The sequence below is a fragment of the Balaenoptera borealis genome (genome assembly GCF_965194805.1).
Source record: "Balaenoptera borealis genome assembly, chromosome: X".
Classification (NCBI taxonomy): Eukaryota; Metazoa; Chordata; class Mammalia; order Artiodactyla; family Balaenopteridae; genus Balaenoptera; species Balaenoptera borealis.
The window spans coordinates 114,403,430-114,425,089 of NC_138881.1; the positions used below are offsets into that span (position 1 = coordinate 114,403,430).

The 21,660-nt window shown below is 37.9% G+C and overlaps 1 protein-coding gene across 1 annotated transcript in view; it reads left to right on the top strand.

Annotated features, from left to right (window-relative positions):
• Positions 1–18,825, top strand: part of VGLL1 (vestigial like family member 1) — a 569,192-nt gene extending 550,367 nt beyond the window's left edge. The window contains exon 6 of the mRNA XM_082377969.1: positions 8,464–18,825. The gene's annotated coding sequence lies outside the window, so the exon portion shown is untranslated. The remainder of the gene's footprint in view (positions 1–8,463) is intronic.
• Positions 18,826–21,660: the final 2,835 nt, after the last annotated feature.

A 21,660-nucleotide genomic window follows, 5' to 3' on the forward strand; every position in this document is an offset into this window, starting at 1 on the left:
AGGTTTTGGGTCGTCGTGTTTTCATTGTGATTTGTTACTAGGTATTTTTTGATTTCCTCTTTGATTTCTTCAGTGGTCTCTTGGTTATTTAGTATCATATTGTTTAGCCTCTATGTGTTTGTTTTTTTCTACGTTTTTTCCCTGTAATTGTTTTCTAATCTCATAGCGTTGTGATCAGAAAAGATGCTCGATATGATTTCAATTTTCTTAAATTTACTGAGGCTTGATTTGTGACCCAAGATGTGATCTATCCTGGAGAATGTTCCATGCGCACTTGAGAAGAAAGCGTAATCTGCTGTTTTTGGATGGAATGTCCTATAAATGTCAATTAAATCTATCTGGTATATTGTGTCATTTAAAGCTTTTGTTTCCTTATCAATTTTCTGTTTGGATGATCTGTCCATTGGTGTAAGTGAGGTGTTAAAGTCCCCCACTATTATTGTGTTACTGTCGATTTCCTCTTTTATAGCTTTAGCAGTTGCCTTATGTATTGAGGTGCTCCTATGTTGGGTGCATATATATTTATAATTGTTATATCTTCTTCTTGGATTGATCCCTTGATCATTATATAGTGTCCTTCCTTGTCTCTTGTAACATTCTTTATTCTAAAGTCTATTTTATCTTTTATGAGTATTGCTACTCCAGCTTTCTTTTGATTTCCATTTGCATGGAATATCTTTTTCGATCCCCTCACTTTCAGTCTGAATGTGTCCCTAGGTCTGAAGTGGGTCTCTTGTAGACAGCATATATATGGGTCTTGTTTTTGTATCCATTCAGCGAAGCTGTGTCTTTTGGTTGGAGCATTTAATCCATCACGTTTAAGGTAATTATTGATATGTATGTTCCTATTACCATTTTCTTAATTGTTTTGTGTTTGTTTTTGTAGGTCCTTTTCTTCTCTTGTGTTTCCCACTTAGAGAAATTCCTTTAGCATTTGTTGTAGAGCTGGTTTGGTGGTGCTGAATTCTTTTCTCTTTTGCTTGTCTGTAAAGCTTTTGATTTCTCCATCGAATCTGAATGAGATCCTTGCTGGGTAGAGTAATCTTGGTTGTAGGTTCTTCCCTTTCATCACTTTAAATATGTCATGCCACTCCCTTCTGGCTTGTAGAGTTTCTGCTGAGAAATCAGCTGTTAACCTTATGGGAGTTCCCTTGTATGTTATTTGTCGTTTTTCCCTTGCTGCTTTCAAGAATTTTTCTTTGTCTTTAATTTTTGCCAGTTTGATTACTGTGTGTCTCGGCGTGTTTCTCCTTGGGTTTATCCTGTATGGGACTCTCTGCGCTTCCTGGACTTGGGTGGCTATTTCCTTTTCCATGTTAGGGAAGTTTTCAACTATAATCTCTTCAGATATTTTCTCGGGTCTTTCTCTGTCTCTCTTCCTTCTGGGACCCCCATAATGTGAATGTTGTTGCATTTAATGTTGTCCCAGAGGTCTCTTAAGCTGTCTTCATTTCTTTTCATTATTTTTTCTTTATTCTGTTCCATGGCAGTGAATTCCACCATTCTGTCTTCCAGGTCACTTATCCGTTCTTCTGCCTCAGTTATTCTGCTATTGATTCCTTTTAGTGTATTTTTCATTTCAGTTATTGTAGTGTTCATCTCTGTTTGTTTGTTCTTTAATTCTTCTAGGTCTTTTTTAAACGTTTCTTGCATCTTCTTGATCTCTGCCTCCATTCTTTTTCCGGGGTCCTGGATCATCTTCACTATCATTATTCTGAATTCTTTTTCTGGAAGGTTGCCTATCTCCACTTCATTTATTTGTTTTTCTCGGGTTTTATCTTGTTCCTTCATCTGGTACATAGCCCTGTGCCTTTTCATCTTGTCTGTCTTTCTGTGAATGTGGTTTTTGTTCCACCTATTGTCACTATTGATCGTTGTTCTCAAATTGTTTCAAATTTGTATGTTTTAGCTTTCCAGATTATCAATTATCCTTTTAAAGACAAGGACACAGTCTTTGTTCAGCATGGCTTTACACTGTTTTGCACAAATATGTACTCAGTAAATGCGAATTTCTTGCTTGCCTAACTGACCTGATTAAATTTAGCACTCTATTTCTGATGACATATTTTTCAAAAATTTAACCCATTTGTTAATTTTACTGATGGACGAGAATTTTTCATTTGAATTGGGAGCAAATCCAACATGGATTTATTATATACATGCCCATCATTACGCTTGGTGCTGTTGGGGGTTGCAAGTATTAATAACAGTAATGACCGTGTAGGGCTGGAAGTATGATTCCCCACTGAAAGATGATGAAATTAAGGCTAAAATAGGTTAAAATGTTGCCCATGATCTCATCTTCCATAGCTAGTGAGAAGTGGATATAGGACCAGAAGCCAGGCCTTCTGCCCTGTTGTTTCATGCTCTTCCCACACACCATATGACCTTTCTAGAGCCCTTTCATGTCTTTTTGGGGGCTTCCAGTCTGGTGAGGAAGTAAGACCCTTGCAGGGGGAGAGCATGAAAATGATAGGAGCCAGGAGTGCCCTACTCTTTCACATCAGTTACAGATTGTCAGAGCATCTGTAATGCTCAGTACGTTCATTGTGCATCTCAATTGCCCACGCTACTTCCTTAGGGCTGTCATTCACTTGGGGGTCTCCAAGGAGACAGTGCACATTCTGGCAGTCAGCTCTTGGCACCTCCACCTTGATATTTTAACAAAGATTACAATGCAGGCTCATTCCCTCAGATTCGAGGTGTTTTATATAAATCTGGCCTTTGGGTTTATGGGAGATTGAAAATGGGGCTCCAGTCTCCCCACACCACGATATTCCGAGAATTGGAGGAGTGGAAACAGAAAGATATGAAGAAATACAGCCTTTTTCCCCCTCTAACAATTACTAATTCTGGGGTCATATTAAATAGACAGACAACCTATTGAGCATCTAGGTGCTATCTTCATCTACCATGTGTTATTTCTCCTTCATTGAAAATCAATGGTGGGAGTGAGGGAACAGAACTGAGGTGAGAAGAAGGTTGTTATTTACTGTGAAGTTAAAATAATTAAGAATAAGACCAAAATTTGAACACCCATTCTTCCTCTCCCTGGCATTTGGCCAGGTACTTAGCCTCTCTGAATTTTAGTTTCCTTATCTATAAAAATGCCAGTTCTTTTTATTTGGGGGGAATGAAAAGGGGGTAGCCATAGAGTGAGACAGATATTAAGTTTTAGAACCAGTGAAGGTAAAAACAAATGATCCAAAAGGGTAGGAAGATGACAGGAGAGGTGGCAGGTGATGAAAGGCAAGGGAGTGGGGAACTTAGAAAGAAAAGTGGCAAATAGCTCTACATTCAACAAGAAAATGCAGAAGAGACATTTAGATTTTGCCAGAAGCAGACCACGGAGGACCTCAGAGCAGTTTCTGTGGAGTGCTGAGAAGAACCAGATTACATGGGCTTGAGGAGGGTGCGGGTGGTGGGGAAACAACACAGTGAGATTCCTCTCCCCTCTAGTCATGAAAGGCAGGACCTGGGAGAGTGGTAGCTTCTTGGTGTTGTGATGACCAGGCACTGGGGAGGGTGGCTTGCTTCTTGTTTCCCAGCGCCACTTACAGATCTCATCTCCTCATTTCTCCTTCAGAGTCACTGTTTTCTCATCCAAAAAAGGCAAAAATTTATTGTTTATTTCATAGGTTTTAGAATATTGAAGGAGATAATGCATGTGAAATGCTTGGTCTATAGAACAAAGTGACTCAATAAAAGTTAGCTGCTATCATTGTATTATTATTATGTTTTAGAGCATTATTACTATTATTATATATTATTATGTTTTAATTAGTATTATTATGTAGAAGGGCAGGTCAGTTAGAAATGGCTCAAGTTGCAAGGGACTCAAGGGTGGGGATGTAGGAGTCTGTTAGTCAGAATCATGCCAAATTCTGTGCTGTTGGGTATACAGTAAAAGGAGCAAGACAGACAGTATCCCTGCCCTCATGGATCTTATGAACTAGTTGGGGGAGTAGCCAAGGAGGCTGTGGTGAGGGTTAGGACAGAGGAAGCAGAGGGTTCTGTGGACCTAACTTGATCCAGGCGCTTAGTGAAGGAACTAAGATTCTCATTTGCCCTCCCCACTGCTCCCCACCCAATCCCACCACCATCTTTAGAAGAGAAGCTCTGGATCCAGGAAGTAATATTGGATCAACACGTGTCCATTAGAGTGGGACTCTCACATCCATGGATTTAAGAATTCCCTCATTGGCTGATACTGTTAACTGGTCTATGAGGAAGGATCCAAAGGTGGCTCAACCTGCTTTATTTTTAAATAAGTAAGTCCTAATGTGAATGCTCTTAGCACAGTCTCTGAAACTTACTATGAATGAAATCACTATAATAACAATATGGAGACTTTCATAGAAAATCATTAGAGAAATTCCATTTTCTGTCAGCAAACACAATTTAAGCACTTAGCAGCTAAGCTTCTTAAGATTCATAGCTGACTAGGGAGCAATTAGGACTGGATTTTAATGAATACACATGAACTCAGGGGTTTCTGCCAGGAAGAAAGGCTAAGTTAGTAAGTAGTGGAAACAGCTTTTGAATTTAATTCAGAATATCACTTAGACATCTTCTTGGAATAAAACACAATTAAACAAATCTTTAACTTATGCACTAACTACAGCATGCTATATTTATCTCCTCATTCACAACACCCTCGTCATTCAGTTTGACAAGCAAAATGTATGGGGGGCTACTGCTGACTTTTAAATGGCTATTAAACAGTTAAACTGATCAGCTATTAAACAGAAGTAGGACCCCTCCAACTTGATTGATCAATTAACTTGAATGTTCTGATGAACCCTGGCAATTTGAAATTCAGCTCCTTTAGCATCTGTATCTAAAGAGGGAGAGACTAGAAGGGAAAGACCTAGGCACTGAATGATTCTTGTGCATGACCACTTTTCAGGGTTACAAATTCCCCCTTCCCAGTTGCCTTGACTTTCTGTAACCCATGGTTGTTATCTCAACCCCACTGGCTATTTTAGGATCCCCACAGTTTGCAAAGTTCCATACCTAATTATTTCTAGGAGTCTCCAGGGGTTTAAAATGAAGCCCTGTGAACACCCAAGTGTTTCTCTTGTTTAGAAACACAGTTTAAGTTTGTATGTCAGTTTGGATCCTCTGGGAAGACAAGATGGAGTTGAAGGGCAAGATAGTTATTCAGAGTACTGCCCATGAAAGATAAAGGGGAGAAGGGGCCAGAGTAGGCAAAGAGAGCCTTCAGGTCATAATGCTGATATGATTGATACCTATGAGGGGAATGGGGAGAGGAAGGAGAATTGGGTATGAAGAGCCTCAGACATAGGTGTGGCTTCTTGAAAGTCTTGGCCAGCCCAGAAGGGAAGCCTGGCGCCACGATTTCCCATAGAGGAGGTCCACGTTGGGCAGAACTGGCCAGGCCCTAACATCCCCCATCATTCTCCATCACTGGCTGGGGGCAGCCTGGGGAAGAGCACAGCCTGGGCTCCAATGCTGCCCCAGATCCCGAAGGTACCGCGGCTGGAGGTGCTCAGATCACCGCAGCCCTTGTAGGATCAGCCACTGCTTCCCGGATGGACGTCCCAGCAGCTCACCTCCGTGGCTGCCGGCGGACTACCTCTAGATGACAAACAGTGGGCCTGCAAGGCTGCGCCCGGCACAAATCTCAGGATTTGATGTTTTAAATGACATACTTGTAAAAGGATATTCCCAGTGGCCTTAAAGCTGCGCGGGTGTATTAGAATTCAGAACAGGGCTAGCAGGTGAAAATTTTCTACTGGGAAAATTCTACTATAGTCAGCTGTATTGAATGTACAGTCCTTCACTAAGATTTTAAGAGGATTACTCATTAAGTATGTAAATTAAAAACCTCAAGAGTAACTGAAACTATTTGCTTCATTTAAAACAAGATTTCAAACCTCAGACATATGGAAATGCTTATATATGCCAAGTAGCCGTCTTTTACCATTTAAGTAGAAGGTGATCCAGCTTGCTAAAAATAGATAAGTTTGTAAAGGACTTTTCCTTAATTATGAAAATGTCAAGTCTAACTTATGTGAATGGGTTTATTACCTGAGTAGTTTGTACTGTTTTAATGTTTAGAACGCCTATTTTCCCTGAATCACTGTGTGTAATCAGGCACAAGTTTATTTTTCTCAGACTTAATGGGAGGTATATGTTCATCAGCAAATATACTACACTCCCCATGATTTATCACTTATCCTCAAAACAGCCCCAGGAAATAGATATTATTTTCATGCCCATTTTATGGACATGGAAACAGAGTGAGAATTTAAGCAGATGGCTCAGCTTTTTTTCTGATGGAAAGTGGCAGGATCTTAGATCTGTCAGATTCTGGAGACTGCATGCCCAAATACTATACCATACTGCTTATCACTGTGCGTTCAATAGTTCTTTATTTACAGGAAAATAATGAATATGATAGTATCCACAATAATTTGTGTCTTCTTAAAATGGCCCTTTACTCTGTTTTTTTAACTTTTAATTTTATATTGGAGTATAGCTGATTAACAGTGTTGTGTTAGTTTCAGGTGTACAGCAGAGTGATTCAGTTATACATACACATGTATCTATTATTTTTCAAATTCTTTTCCCATTTAGGTTATTACAGAGTATTGAGCAGAGTTCCCTATGCTATGCAGCAGGTCCTTGTTGGTTATCTATTTTAACTATAGCAGTGTGTACATGTCAATCCCAAACTCCCTAAATATCCCTCCCTCCCACCTTTCCTCCTGGTAACCATAAGTTCATTCTCTAAGTCTATGAGTCTGTTTCTGTTTTGTAAATAAGTTCATTTTTATCAATTTTTAAAGATTCTGCATATAAGTGATATCATATGATACTTGTCTTTCTCTGTCTGACTTACTGCACTTACTATGATAATCTCCAGGTCCATCCATGTTGCTGCAAATGGCATTATTTTATTCTTTTTAATGGCTGAATAATATTCCATTGTATATATGTACCACATCCTCTTTATCCATTCCTCTGTCAATGGACATTTAGGTTGCTTCCATGTCTTGGCTATTGTGAACAGCACTGCAATGAACACTGAGGTGCATGTATCCTTTCGAACCATGTTTTTCTCTGAATATGTGCCCAGGAGTGGGATTTCTGGATCATATGGTAGCTCTATTTTTAGTTTCTTAAGGAACCTCCATACTGTTCTCCATAGTGGCTGTACCAATTTACATTCCCACCAACAGTGTAGGAGGGTTCCCTTTTCTCCACACCCTCTCCAGCATTTATTGTTTGTAGACTTTTTGATAATGGCCATTCTGACTGGTGTGAGGTGATATCTCATTCTACTTTTGATTTGCATTTCTCTAATAATTAGCGACGTTGAGCAACTTTTTATGTGTCTCTTGGCCATCTGTATGTCTTCTTCAGAGAAATGTCTATTTAGGTCTTCTGCCCGTTTCTGATTGTTTGTTCTTTTTTTTTTTTTTGATATTGAGCTGCATGAGCTGTTTGTAAATTTTGGAGATTAATCCCTTGGTGGTCACATCATTTGCAAATATTTTCTCCCATTCTGTGGGTTGTCTTTTTGTTTCGTTTATGGTTTCCTTTGCTGTGCAAAACCTTTTGAATTTAATTGGGTCCCATTTGTTTATTTTTGTTTTTATTTCCATTGTTCTAGGAGATGGATCGAAAAAGATATTGCTGTGATTTATGTCAGAGTGTTCTGCCTATATTTTCCTCTAAGAGTTTTATAGTATCTGGTCTTACATTTAGGTCTTTAATCCCTTTTTATTTTATTTTTGTGTATGGTATTAAAGAATGTTCTTTTTTTATTAATTTTTATTGGAGTATAGTTGCTTTACAATGTTGGGTTAGTTTCTGCTGTACAGCAAAGTGAATCAGTTATATGTATGCATATGTCCCCTCTTTTTTAGATTTCCTTCCCATTTAGGTCACCACAGAGCATTGAGTAGAGTTCCCTGTGCTATACAGTAGGTTCTCATTGGTTATCTATTTTATACATAGTAGTGTATATCTGTCAATCCCAATCTTCCAATTCATCCCACCCCCCTTCCCCTCTTGGTATCCATAAGTTTTCTCTACATCTGTGTCTCTATTTCTACTTTGCAAATAAGTTCATCTGTACCATTTTTCTAGATTCCACATATAAGCGATATTATACAATATTTGTTTTTGCCCTTCTGATATACTTCACTCTGTATGACAGTCTCTAGGTCTACCCACGTCTCTGCAAATGTAACTATTTTGTTCCTTTTTATGGCTGAGGAATATTCCATTGTATATATGTACCACAACTTTTTTTAAGCTATTCTTTTTATTTATTTATTTACACTGCTCTGGATCTAGGTTGCAGCACACGGGATCTTTGTTGCGGCATGCGGGATCTTTAGTTGCGGCATATGGGCTTCTTAGTTGCAGAAGGTGGGATCGTTTAGTTGTAGCTTGCGGGTTTCTTAGTTGTGGCATGCGGAATCTTAGTTGAGGCATACGAACTCTTAGTTGCGGCATGCATGCAGGATCTAGTTCCCCAACCAGGGATCTAACCCAGGCCCCCTGCATTGGGAGCATGGAGTCTTACCCACTGGACCACCAGGGAAGTCTCTTACCACATCTTCTTTATCCATTCCTCTGTTGATGGACATTTAGGTTGCTTCCATGTCCTGCCTATTGTAAATAGTGCTGCAATGAACACTGGGTGCATGTATCTTTTGAAAATATGGTTTTCTCTGAGTATATGCCCAGGAATGGGATTGCTGTGTCATATGGTAGTTCTATTTCTGAGGAATCTCCATACTGTTCTCCATAGTGGCTGTACCGATTTACATTCCCACCAACAGTGTAGGAGGGTTCCCTTTTCTCCACATCCTCTCCAGCATTTACTGTTTGTAGATTTTTTGATGATGGCCATTCTGACCGGTGTGAGGTGGTACCTCATTGTAGTTTTGATTTGCCTCTCTCTAATAATTAGTGATGTCGAGCAGCTTTTCATGTGCCTCTTGGCCATCTGTATGTCTTCTTTGGAGAAATGTCTATTTAGGTCTTCTGCCCATTTTTTGATTGGGTGGTTTGTTTTTTTGATATTGAGCTGTATGAGCTGTTTGTATATTTTGGAGATTAATCCCTTGTCAGTTGCTTCATTTGCAAATATTTTCTCCCATTCTGAGGGTTGTCTTTTTGTTTTGTTTATGGTTTCCTTTGCTGTGCAAAAGCTTTTAAGTTTAATTAGGTCCCATTTGTTTATTTTTGTTTTTATTTTCATTACTCTAGGAGGTGGGTCAAAAAAGCTGTTGCTGCGATTTATGTCAAAGAGTCTTCTGCCTATGTTTTCCTCTAAGAGTTAGAGGTCTTACATTTATGTCTTTAATCCATTTGAGTTTATTTTTGTGTATGGTGTTAGGGAGTGTTCTAATTTCATTCTCTTACATGTAGCTGTTCAGTTTTCCCAGCACCACTTATTGAAGAGACTGTCTTTTCTCCATTGTATATCCTTGCCTCCTTTGTCATAGATTAGGTGACCTTAGGTGCGTGGGTTTATCTCTGGGCTTTCTATCCTGTTCCATTGATCTATATTTCTGTTTTTTGTGCCAGTACCATAGTGGCTTCATTACTGTAGCTTTGTAGTATAGTCTGAAGTCAGGGAGCCTGATTCTCCAGCTCTGTTTTTCTTTCTTAAGATTGCTTTGGCTATTCAGGGTCTTCTGTGTCACCATACAAATTTTAAGTTTTTTTGTTCTAGTTCTTTGAAGAATGCCATTGGTAATTTGATAGGGATTGCATTGAATCTGTAGATTGTCTTGGGTAGTATAGTCATTTTGACAATATTTATTCTTGCAATCCAAGAACATGGTATATCTTTCCATCTGTTTGTGTCATCTTCAATTTCTTTCATCAGCGTCTCATAGTTTTCTGAGTACAGGTCTTTTGCCTCCTTAGGTAGGTTTATTCCTAGGTATTTTATTCTTTTTCATGCTATGGTAAATGGGATTGTTTCCTTAATTTCTCTTTCTGATCTTTTGTTGCTAGTGTATAAAAATGCAACAAATTTCTGTGTATTTATTTTGTATCCTGCAATTTTACTGAATTCATTGATGAGCTCCAGTAGTTTTCTAGTAGCATTTTTAGGAGTTTTTCTGTATGTCATCTGCAAACAGTGACAGTTTTACTTCTTCTTTTCCAATTTGGATTCAGTTTATTTCTTTTTCTTCTCCGATTGCTGTGGCTAGGACTTCCAAAACTATGTTGAATAAAAATGGTGAGAGGGTTTTGTGTGCAAGAGGACTTTTCTGAGGAGTCTACATATTTAATCAAATTCTCAAAGATCATTTGGCCCATACCTTATTTAGTTCTTTAGATTCCAACTGTTTGGAGATTTTACTGTTATCTTTCTGTTATTGATTTCTAGTCTGATTTCATTTTGATTGGACAACACACTCTACAGGATTTCAATACTTTTAAATTTGTTGACGTTTGTTTTATGGCCCAGGATGTGGTCTATCTGGGTATTTGTTCCATGGGCACTTGAAAATAATGTATTATTATGGTATTGTTGAGTAGGACGTTCTACAAATATTGATTAGATCCTGTTGGTCAGTATCTTCTATATCTTTGCTGATTTTTTTTTTGTCTAGATGTTCTATCAGTTTTTGAGAGGGCATGTTTATTTCCTTACTGTAATTATAGATTTGGCTATTTTGTCAGTTCTATTAGTTTTGGCCTTATGTACTTTGTAGCTCTGTTATTTGGTGCATACATATTTATAACCTCTATGTATTCATTTTAGATTGACTCTTTTTTCATTATGTAATATCTTTTCTGTCTCTGGTCATCTTCTTTGCTCTCAAGTCTAGTTTATCTGATATTAATATAGTAACTTCTGCTTTCCTTTGCGTGATATGTCTTTTTTATGCATTCTCTTTCAACCTGTCTATATCATTATATTTGAGGTGAGTTTCTTTGGATAGCATATAGTTGGGTCATGTTTTAAAATACATTCTGCCAATCTCTGCTTTTAATTGGTGTGCTTAGACCATTTCACATTTAATGTAATTATCAATATGAAGGGTGTAAGTCTGCCATTTTATTTTATGTTTTCTGTTTTTCCTCTTTGGTTTTTTTTTTGAAGTTTTGAATTTTATTTCTTTATTTTTTATACAGCAGGTTCTTATTAGTTATCTATTTTATACATATTAGTGTATATATGTCAATCCCAATCTCCAAATTCACCCCACCACCACCCCCCCAGCCACTTTCCCCCCTTGGTGTCCATACGTTTGTTCTCTACATCTGTGTCTCTATTTCTGCCTTGCAAACCAGTTCATCTGTACTGTTTTTCTACATTCCACATATATGTGTTAATATATGATATTTGTTTTTCTCTTTCTGACTTACTTCACTCTGTATGACAGACTCTAGGTCCATCCACCTCACTAGAAGTAACTCAATTTTGTTTCTTTTTATGGCTGAGTAATATTCCACTGTATATATGTGCCACATCTTCTTTAACCATTCATCTGCCGATGGACACTTAGGTTGCTTCCATGTCCTGGCTATTGTAAATAGAGCTGCAATGAACATTGTGGTACATGTCTCTTTTTGAATTATGGTTTTCTCAGGGTATATGCCCAGTAGTGGGATTGCTGGGTCGTATAGTAGTTTTATTTTTAGTTTTTTAAGGAACCTCCATATTGTTCTCCATAGTGGCTGTATCAACTTACATTCCCACCAACAGTGCAAGAGGGTTCCCTTTTCTCCACACCCTCTCCAGCATTTATTGTTTGTAGATTTTTTGATGGTGGCCATTCTGACCGGTGTGAGGTGATACCTCATTGTAGTTGGTTTTTTTTAAACAGCAGTATGGGAGTATAATTGCTTTCAATGATGTGTTAGATTCTGCTTTATAAAAAGTGAATCACCTATACATATATCTCCGTATCTCCTCCCTCTTGCATCTCCCTCCCACCCTCCCTATCCCACCCCTCTAGGTGGTCACAAAGCACCGAGCTGATCTCCCTGTGCTATGTGGCTGCTTCCCACTAGCTATCTATTTTACATTTGGTAGTATATATTAGTCCATGTCACTCTCTCTCTTTGTCCCAGCTTACCTTTCCCCTCCCCGTGTCCTCAAGTCCATTCTCTACATCTGCATCTTTATTCCTGTCCTGCCCCTAGGTTCTTCATTACCATTTTTTTAACATCTTTATTGGAGTATAATTGCTTTACAATGGTGTGTCAGCTTCTGCCCTATAACAGAGTGAATCAGCTATACATATTCATATATACCCATATCTCTTCCCTCTTGCATCTCCCTCCCTCCCACCCTCCCTATCCCACCCCTCTAGGTGGTCACAAAGCACTGAGCTGATCTCCCTTTGCTATGTGGCTGCTTCCCACTAGCTATCTGTTTTACATATGGTAGTGTATATATGTCAATGCCACTCTCTCACTTTGTCCCAGCTTACCCTTCCCCCTCCCCATGTCCTCAAGTCCATTCTCTAGTAGGTCTGCGTCTTTATTCCCATCTTGCCCCTAGGTTCTTCATGACCTTTTTTTAGATTCCATATATATGTGTTAGCATACGGTATTTTTTTACTCTTTCTGACTTACTTCACTCTGTCTGACAGACTCTAGGTCCATCCACCTCACTACAAATAACTCAGTTTCGTTTCTTTTTATGGCGAGTAATATTCCACTGTATATATGTGCCACATCTTCTTTATCCATTCATCTGTCGATGGACACTTAGGTTGCTTCCATGTCCTGGCTATTGTAAATAGAGCTGCAACGAACATTGTGGTACATGACTCTTTTTGAATTATGATTTTCTCAGGGTATATGCCCAGTAGTGGGATTGCTGTGTCATATGGTAGTTCTATTTTTAGTTTTTTAAGGAACTTCCATACTGTTCTCCATCGTGGCTGTATCAATTTACATTCCCACCAACAGTGCAAGAGGGTTCCCTTTTCTCCACACCCTCTCCAGCATTTATTGTTTGTAGATATTTTGATGATGGCCATTCTGATCGGTGTGAGGTGATACCTCATTGTAGTTTTGATTTGCACTTCTCTAATGATTAGTGATGTTGAGCATCCTTTCATGTGTTTGTTGGTAATCTGTATATCTTCTCTGGAGAAATGTCTATTTAGGTCTTCTGCCCATTTTTGGATTGGGTTGTTTGTTTTCTTGATATTGAGCTGCCTGAGCTGCTTGTATATTTTGGAGATTAATTCTTTGTCAGTTGCTTCATTTGCAAATATTTTCTCCCCTTCTGGGGTTGTCTTTTCGTCTTGTTTATGTTGTCCTTTGCTGTGCAAAAACTTTCAGGTTTCATTAGGTCCAATTTTAAAATTTTTGTTTTTATTTCCATTTCTCTAGGAGGTGGGTCAAAAAGGATCTTGCTGTGATTTATGTCATAGAGTGGTCTACCTGTTTTCCTGTAAGAGTTTTATAGTGCCTGGCCTTACATTTATGTCTTCAATCCATTTTGAGTTTACTTTTGTGTATGGTGTTAGGGAGTGTTCTAATTTCATTCTTTTACATGTAGCTGTCCAGTTATCCAAGCACCACTTTTTGAAGAGGCTGTCTTTTCTCCATTGTATATTCTTGCCTCCTTTATCAAAATAAGGTGACCATATGTGTGTGGGTTTATCTCTGGGCTTTCTATCCTGTTCCATTGATCTATATTTCTGTTTTTGTGCCAGTACCATACTGCCTTGATGACTGTAGCTTTGTAGTATAGTCTGAAGTCAGGGAGCCTGATTCCTCCAGCTCCGTTTTTCTTTCTCAAGATTGCTTTGGCTATTTGGGGTCTTTTGTGTTTCCATACAAATTGTGAAATTTTTTGCTCTAGTTTTGTGAAAAATGCCATTGGTAGTTTGGTAGGGATTGCATGGAATCTGTAGATTGCTTTGGGTAGTATAGTCATTTTCACAATGTTGATTCTTCCAATCCAAGGATGTGGTATATCTCTCCATCTGTTTGTATCATCTTTAATTTCTTTCATCAGTGTCTTATGGTTTTCTGCATACAGGTCTTTGGTCTCCTTAGGTAGGTTTATTCCTAGGTATTTTATTCTTTTTGTTGCAATGGTAAATGGGAGTGTTTCCTTAATTTCTCTTACAGATTTTTCATCATTAGCATATAGGAATGCAAGAGATTTCTGTGCATTAACTTTGTATCCTGCTACCTTACCAAATTCACTGATTTACTGTAGCACTTTTCTGGTAGCATCTTTAGGATTCTCTATGTATAATATCATGTCATCTGCAAACAGTGACAGTTTTACTTCTTTTCTGATTTGGATTCCTTTTATTTCTTTTTCTTCTCTGATTGCTGTGGCTGAAACTTCCAAAGCTATGTTGAATATTAGTGGTGAGAGTCGACAACCTTGTCTTGTTCCTGATCGTAGAGGAAATGGTTTCAGTTTTTCACCATTGAGAACGATTTTGGCTGTGGGTTTGTCATATATGGCCTTTATTATGTTGAGGTAGGTTCCCTCTATGCCCAGTCTCTGGAGAGTTTTTATCATAAATGGGTGTTGAAGTTTTTCAAAAGCTTTTCTGCATCTGTTCAGATGATCATATGGTTTTTATTCTTCAATTTGTTAATATGGTGTATCACATTGATTGATTTGCATATATTGAAGAAACCTTGCATCCCTCGGTTAAATCCCACTTGATCATGGTGTATGATCCTTTTAATGTGTTGTTGGATTCTGTTTGTTAGCGTTTTGTTGAGGATTTTTGCATCTATATTCATAAGGGATATTGGTCTGTAATTTTCTTTTTTTGTAGTATGTCTGTCTGGTTTTGGTTTCAGGGTGATGGTGGCCTCGTAGAATGAGTTTGGGAGTGTTCCTTCCTCTGCAATTTTTTGGAAGAGTTTGAGACGGATGGGTGTTATCTCTTCTCTAAATGTTTGATAGAATTCACCTGTGAAGCCATCTGGTCCTGGGATTTTGTTTGTTGGAAATTTTTAATCGCATTTTCAATTTCATTACTTGTGATTGGTTTGTTCATATTTTCTGTTTCTTCCTGGTTCAGTCTTGGAAGTTTATACCTTTCTAAGAATTTGTCCATTTCTTCCAGGTTGTCCATTTTATTGGCATAAAGTTGCTTGTAGTTGTCTCTTAAGATGCTTTGTATTTCTGCAGTTTCTGTTGTAACTTCTCCTTTTTCATTTCTAATTTTATTGATTTGAGTCCTCTCCCTCTTTTTCTTGATGAGTCTGGCTTAAAGTTTATCAATTTTGTTTATCTTCTCAAAGAACCAGCTTTTAGTTTTATTGATCTTTCCTATTGTTTTCTTTGTTTCTATTTCATTTATTTCTGTTCTACTCTTTATGATTTCTTTCCTTCTACTAACCTTGGTTTTGTTTGTTCTTCTTTCTCTTGTTCCTTTAGGTGTAAGGTTAGATTGTTTATTTTAGATTTTTCTTGTTTCTTGAGGTAGGATTTTATTGCTATAAACTTCCCTCTTAGAACTGCTTTTGCTGCATCCTTTAGGTTTTGGATCATCGTGTTTTCGTTGTCATTTGTCTCTAGGTATTTTTTTATTTCCTCTCTGATTTCTTCAGTGTTCACTTGGTTATTTAGTAACATATTGTTTAGCCTGTATGTTTTTGTGTTTTTTACATTCTTTTCCCTGTAATTGATTTCTAATCTCATAGTGTTGTGGTTGGAAAAAATGCTTGATATGATTTCAGTTTTCTTAAATTTACTGAGGCTTGATTTGTGACCCAGATGTGATCTATCCTGCAGAATGTTCCATGTGCTGTTGAGAAGAAAGTGTGATCTACTGATTTGGATGGAATGTCCTCTAAATATCAATTAAATCTATCTGGTCTATTGTGTCATTTAAAGCTGTGTTTCCTTATTAATTTTCTGTCTGGATGATCTGTCCATTGGTGTAGATGAGGTGGTAAAGTCCCCCACTATTATTATGTTACTGTCGATTTCCTCTTTTATAGCTGTTAGCAGTTGCCTTATGTACTGGGGTGCTCCTATGTTGGGTACATATATATTTATAATTGTTATATCTTCTTCTTGGATTGATCCCTTGATCATTATGTAGTGTCCTTCCTTGTCTGTTGTAACATTCTTTATTTTACAGTCTATTTTATCTGATATGAGTATTGCTACTCCAGCTTTCCTTTTTTTAAAAAATATATTTATTTATTTATTTATTTATCTATCCTTGGCTGCATTGGGTCCTCGTTGCTGCATGTGGGCCCTCTCTAACTGCAGTGAGCAGGGGCCACTCTTCATTGCAGTGCACAGGCTTCTCACTGCAGTGGCTTCTCCCATTGCGGAGCACAGGCTCCAGGCATGCGGGCTTCAGGAATTTTGGTGCACGGGCCTGGTTGCTCCGTGGCATGTGGGATCCTCCTGGACCATAGCTCGAACCCAGGTCCCCTGCATTGGCAGGCGGATTCCCAACCACTGCACCACCAGGGAAGCCCCTCCAGCTTTCTTTTTATTTCCATTTTCATGGAATATCTTTTTCCATCCCCTCACTTTAAGTCTTTATGTGTCACTAGGTCTGAAGTGGGTCTCTTGTAGACAGCATATATATGGGTCTTGTTTTTGTATCCATTCCGCAAGCCTGTGTTGTTTGGTTGGAGCATTTAATCCATTCATGTTTAAGGTAATTATCAATATGTATGTTCCTATTATCATTTTCTTAATTGTTTTGGGTTTGTTTTTGTAGGTCCTTTTCTTCTCTTGTGTTTCCCACTTAGAGAATTTCCTTTAGCATTTGTTGTAGAGCAGATCTGGTGGTACTCAATTCTCTTAGCTTTTGCTTGTCTGTAAAGCTTTTGATTTCTCCATCAAATCTGAATGAGATCCTTGCTGGGTAGACTGATCTTGGTTGTAGGTTCTTCCCTTTCATCACTCTGAATATATTATGCCACTCCCTTCTTGTAGAGTTTCTAATGAGACATTAGCTGTTAACGTTATGGGAGTTCCCTTGTATGTTATTTGTTGTTTTTCTCTTGTTACTTCCAATAATTTTTCAGTTTGATTACTATGTGTCTCAGTGTGTTTCTCCTTGTGTTTATCCTGCCTGGGACTCTCTGTTCTTTCTGGACTTGGGTGGCTATTTCCTTTCCCATGTTAGGGAAGTTTTCGACTATAATCTCTTCAAATATTTTCTCTGGTCCTTTCTCTGTCTCTTTTCCTTCTGGGACCCCTATAATGCGAATGTTGTTGCGTTTAATGTTGTCCCAGAGGTCTCTTAAGCTGTCTTCATTTCTTTTCATTCTTTTTTCTTTATTCTGTTCTGCAGCAGTGAATTCCACCATTCTGTCTTCCAGGTCACTTATCTATTATTCTGCCTATAGTTATACTGCTATTGATTCCTTTTAGTGTATTTTTCATTTCAGTTATTGTATTGTTCATCTCTGTTTGTTCTTTAATTCTTCTGGTGTTTGTTCTTTAATTCTTCTAAGTCTTTGTTAAACATTTCTTGCATGTTCTCACTCTTTGCCTCCATTCTTTTTCCAACGTCCTGTATCATCTTCAGTATCATTATTCTGAATTGTTTTTCTAGAAGGTTCCCTATCTCCACTTCATTTAGTTGTTTTTCTGGGGTTTTATCTTGTTCCTTCCTCTGGTACATAGCCCTCTGTGTTTTCATTTTGTCTATCTTCCTGTGAATGTGGTTTTCGTTCCACAGGCTGTAGAATTTTAGTTTTCTTGCTTCTGCTGTCTGCCCTCTGGTGGACGAGGCTATCTAAGAGGCTTGTGCAAGCTTCCTGCTAAGATTTCTTTCCATGTCTTTGGTAGCTTTAGCTTCCAGTTCTCTCATGTCTGTAAAGTGCTTGAGCAAGTGGGGCACGGCAAATGAGGCTTGCGAGCCTCAAGCCCTCTGTAGCGCCATGGGGAGAGGCCTGATCTGCTGCACCAGCGCCATTTTCTACACCGACCTGCTGCCGCCGCCACCGCCGCTGCCACCACTGCAAGCCCTAGACCCCCTCTTTGCTTTTCATCTCTATTTTCTTTTTCCTGCCTTCCTGTTTATTACTCAAACATTTTTTTGAGCTCCATTTTATTTGATCGTTAATGTTTTTGAGTGTATCTCTTTTTATAGCTTTTTTTTAGTGGTTGCTGTAGATGTTATATTATATATACACATAACATTATATTCTGTTGGTGTTGTTATTTTACCTGTTAGAGTGAAGTACAGGCATACCCTGTAGATACTGTGGATTCAGTTCCAGACCACTGCAATAAAGTGAATGTTGCAATAAAGCGAGACACACAGAGTTTTGTTTTTTTTGGTTTCCTAGTGCACACAAACGTTATGTTTATACTATACTGTATCCTATTAAGTGTGCAATGGCATTATGTGTGAAAAAACAATGTGCATGCCTTAAAAATACTTTATAGCTGAAAACTGCTAACCACCATCTGAGCCTTCAGTGAGTCGTGATATTTTTGCTGGTGAAGGGTCTTGCCTTGATGTTGACAGCTGCTCACTGATCAGGGTGGTGATTGCTGAATGTTGGGTGGCTGTGGAAATTTCTTAAAATCAGACAACCATAAGGGCTTCCCTGGTGGTGCAGTGGTTGAGAATCTGCCTGCCAATGCAGGGGACATGGGTTCGAGCCCTGGTCTGGGAAGATCCCACATGCTGCGGAGCAACTAGGCCCATGAACCACAATTACTGAGCCTGTGCGTCTGGAACCTGTGCTCCGCAACAAGAGAGGCCGCAGTAATGAGAGGCCCGTGCACCACGATGAAGAGTGGCCCCCACTTGTGGCAACTAGAGAAAGCCCTCGCAAAGAAACGAAGACCCAACACAGCCATAAATAAATAAATAAATAAATAAATAAACAAATAAACCCAAAGTTAAAAAAAAAAAAAGACAACCATAAATTTGTCACATTGATTGACTCTTCCTTTCACTTGAACACTTAGAGGCCATTGTAGGGTTATTAATTGGTGTAATTTGAATATTGTTGTGTCTCAGGGAATAGGGAGGCCTGAGGAGAGGGAGAGAGATAGGGGTATGGCTGGTCAGTGGAGCAGTCAGAACACACACATTTATCAGTTAAGTTCACTGTCTTTTATGGGCATGGTTTGTGGTGTCCCACAACAATGACAGTAGTACCATCAAAGATCACTGATCACAGATCCCCATAGCAGATACAATAATAATGAAAAAGCTTGAAATATTCAAAGAATTTACCCAAACGTGACAAAGGGACACGACATGAACAAATGCTGTTTGGAAAAATGGAGTCAATAGACTTGATCAATGAAGGGCTGCTCACAAACCTTCAATTTGTAAAAAATGCAAAATCTGTGAAGCACAATAAAGCAAAGCACAATAAAATGAGGTATGCCTGTATAGAGAGAATATCTCCCTTTATATCTCTTTACCCTGACCGGTTTATAATTATCTTAATTATTTAAGTTACCTATTTAGAATCACATCAGACAGTGCTATAATTTTCTTTCAAACATTAATATAATTTAGAAAATCAGAATGAGATGGAAAGGCTTTTTTTTACCCATATTTTTTCCCCCTGTGTTCTTCCTCCTTCCTAATATCCCAAGGTTCCTTATTTATCTTTCCATTCTTGTTATGGGAACTTCCTTTAGCTATTCTATTAAGATTTGCTGGTGAAAAATTCTCTTAGTTTTCCCTTATCTGAAAATGTCTTGATTTCTTCTTTTTTCCTGAGGAATGTTTTTACTGGGAATAGGATTATGGTTTTGCAGTTTTTTCTGGACTTGAAAAATATTGTGCCACTTATTTCTGGCCTTCATGGTTTGTGATGAGAAATCTTCTGTCATTTGAATTGTTTTTCTTCTGTAGGATAGGTGTCATTTTTCTCTGGCTGCTTTCAAGATTTTTTCTTCATCTTTAGTTTTGCAGAAGTTTAATTATGATATGTTGTGGCATGGATTTCTTTGGGTTTATTCTTTTTGAAAATTAAAATATAGTTGAAGTACAATATTATGTTAGTTTCAGGTGTTCTACATAGTGATTTGTTATTTGTGTACATTATGAAATGATCACAAGTCTAGTAACCATCTGTCCCCATACAAAATTATTACAATATTATTGATCATATTCCTTATGCTGTATATTACATCACTATGGCTTATTTATTTTATAACTGGAGGCTTGTACCTCTTAATCTCCTTAACCTACTTTACCCTCCCTCCCTCCTCCCCTCTGACAATCACCCATTTGTTCTCTGTATCTATGAGTCTGTTTTCATTTTGTTTTGTTTGTTTTGATAGATTCCACATATAAATGAGATCATGTGGTATTTGTCTTTCTCTGGCTGACTTATTTCACTTAGCATAATATCCTTTAGACCCGTCCATGTTGTACAATTGGCAAGATTTTGTTTTTTTATGGCTGAGTAGTTTTCCATCATATATATAAAATACACTACATCTTTTTTATCCATTCATCTATCCATGGACACCTAAGTTGCTTCCCTATCTTGGCTATTGTAAATAATGCTGCAGTGAACATAGGAGCACACATATCTTTTTGAATTATTGTTTTTGTTTTCATCCAGTAAATACCCAGAAGTGAAATTGCTAGATCATATGGCAGTTCTATTTTTAATTTTTTGCAGAACCTCCATACTGTTTACCATAGTGGCTATATCAATTTACAATCCAACAACAGTGCACAGGGGTTCCTTTTTCTCCACATCCTTGCCAACACTTGTTATTTCTTGTCTTTATGATGACAGCCATTCTGACAGGTGTGTGGTGGTATCTTGTGGTTTTAATTTGCATTTATCTGATGGTTAGTGATGTTGAGAATTTTTTCATGTGTCTGTTGGCCGTCTATGTGTCTTCTTTGGAAAAATGTCTTTTCAGGTCCTCTGCCCACTTTTTAATCAGGTTGTTTTATTTTATTTTTTGAAGTTTAGTTATATGAGTTCTTTGTATATTTTGGATAGTAACCCCTTATCAGATATATCATTTGCAAATATCTTCTCCCATTCAGTAAGTTGCCTTTTCAATTTGTTGATAGTTTGCTTTGCTGTGAAAAAAGTTTTTAGTTTAATATAGTCCCATTTGTTTATTTTTGCTTTATTTCCCTTGCCTGAGGAGACATATCTAGAAAGATATTACTAAGACCAGTGTGAAAGAATGTACTGTCTATGTTTTCTTCTCAGAGTTTTATGGCTTCAGGTCTTACATTTAAGTCTTTAATACATTTTGAGTTTATTTTTATATATGTGTGAAAAAGTAGTTCAGTTTGATTCTTTTGCATGTAGCTTTTGCTTGTCCAGTTTTGCCAACACCATTTATAAAAGAAGTCTTGTTTTTCCCCCATTGTATTTTCTTGCCTCCTTTGTCATAGATTAACTATATAAGTGTGTGTATATTTCTGGGCTCTCTATTCTGTCCCATTGATCTATGTGTCTGTTTTTGTGCCTGTACCATTCTATTTTAATTACTGTAGCTTTGTAGTATAGCTTGAAATCAGGGAACATGATACCTCCAGCTCTGTTCTTCTTTCTCAAGATTGCTTGGCCTACTTGGAGTCTTCTGTGTTTCCATTCAAATTTTAGAATTTTTCTAGTTCTGTGAAAAATGCCATTGGTATTTTGATATGGATTGCACTGAATCTGGAAATGTGTAGTATGGTCTTTTTAAGAATATTAATTCTTCCAATCCATGAGCATGGTATGTCTTTC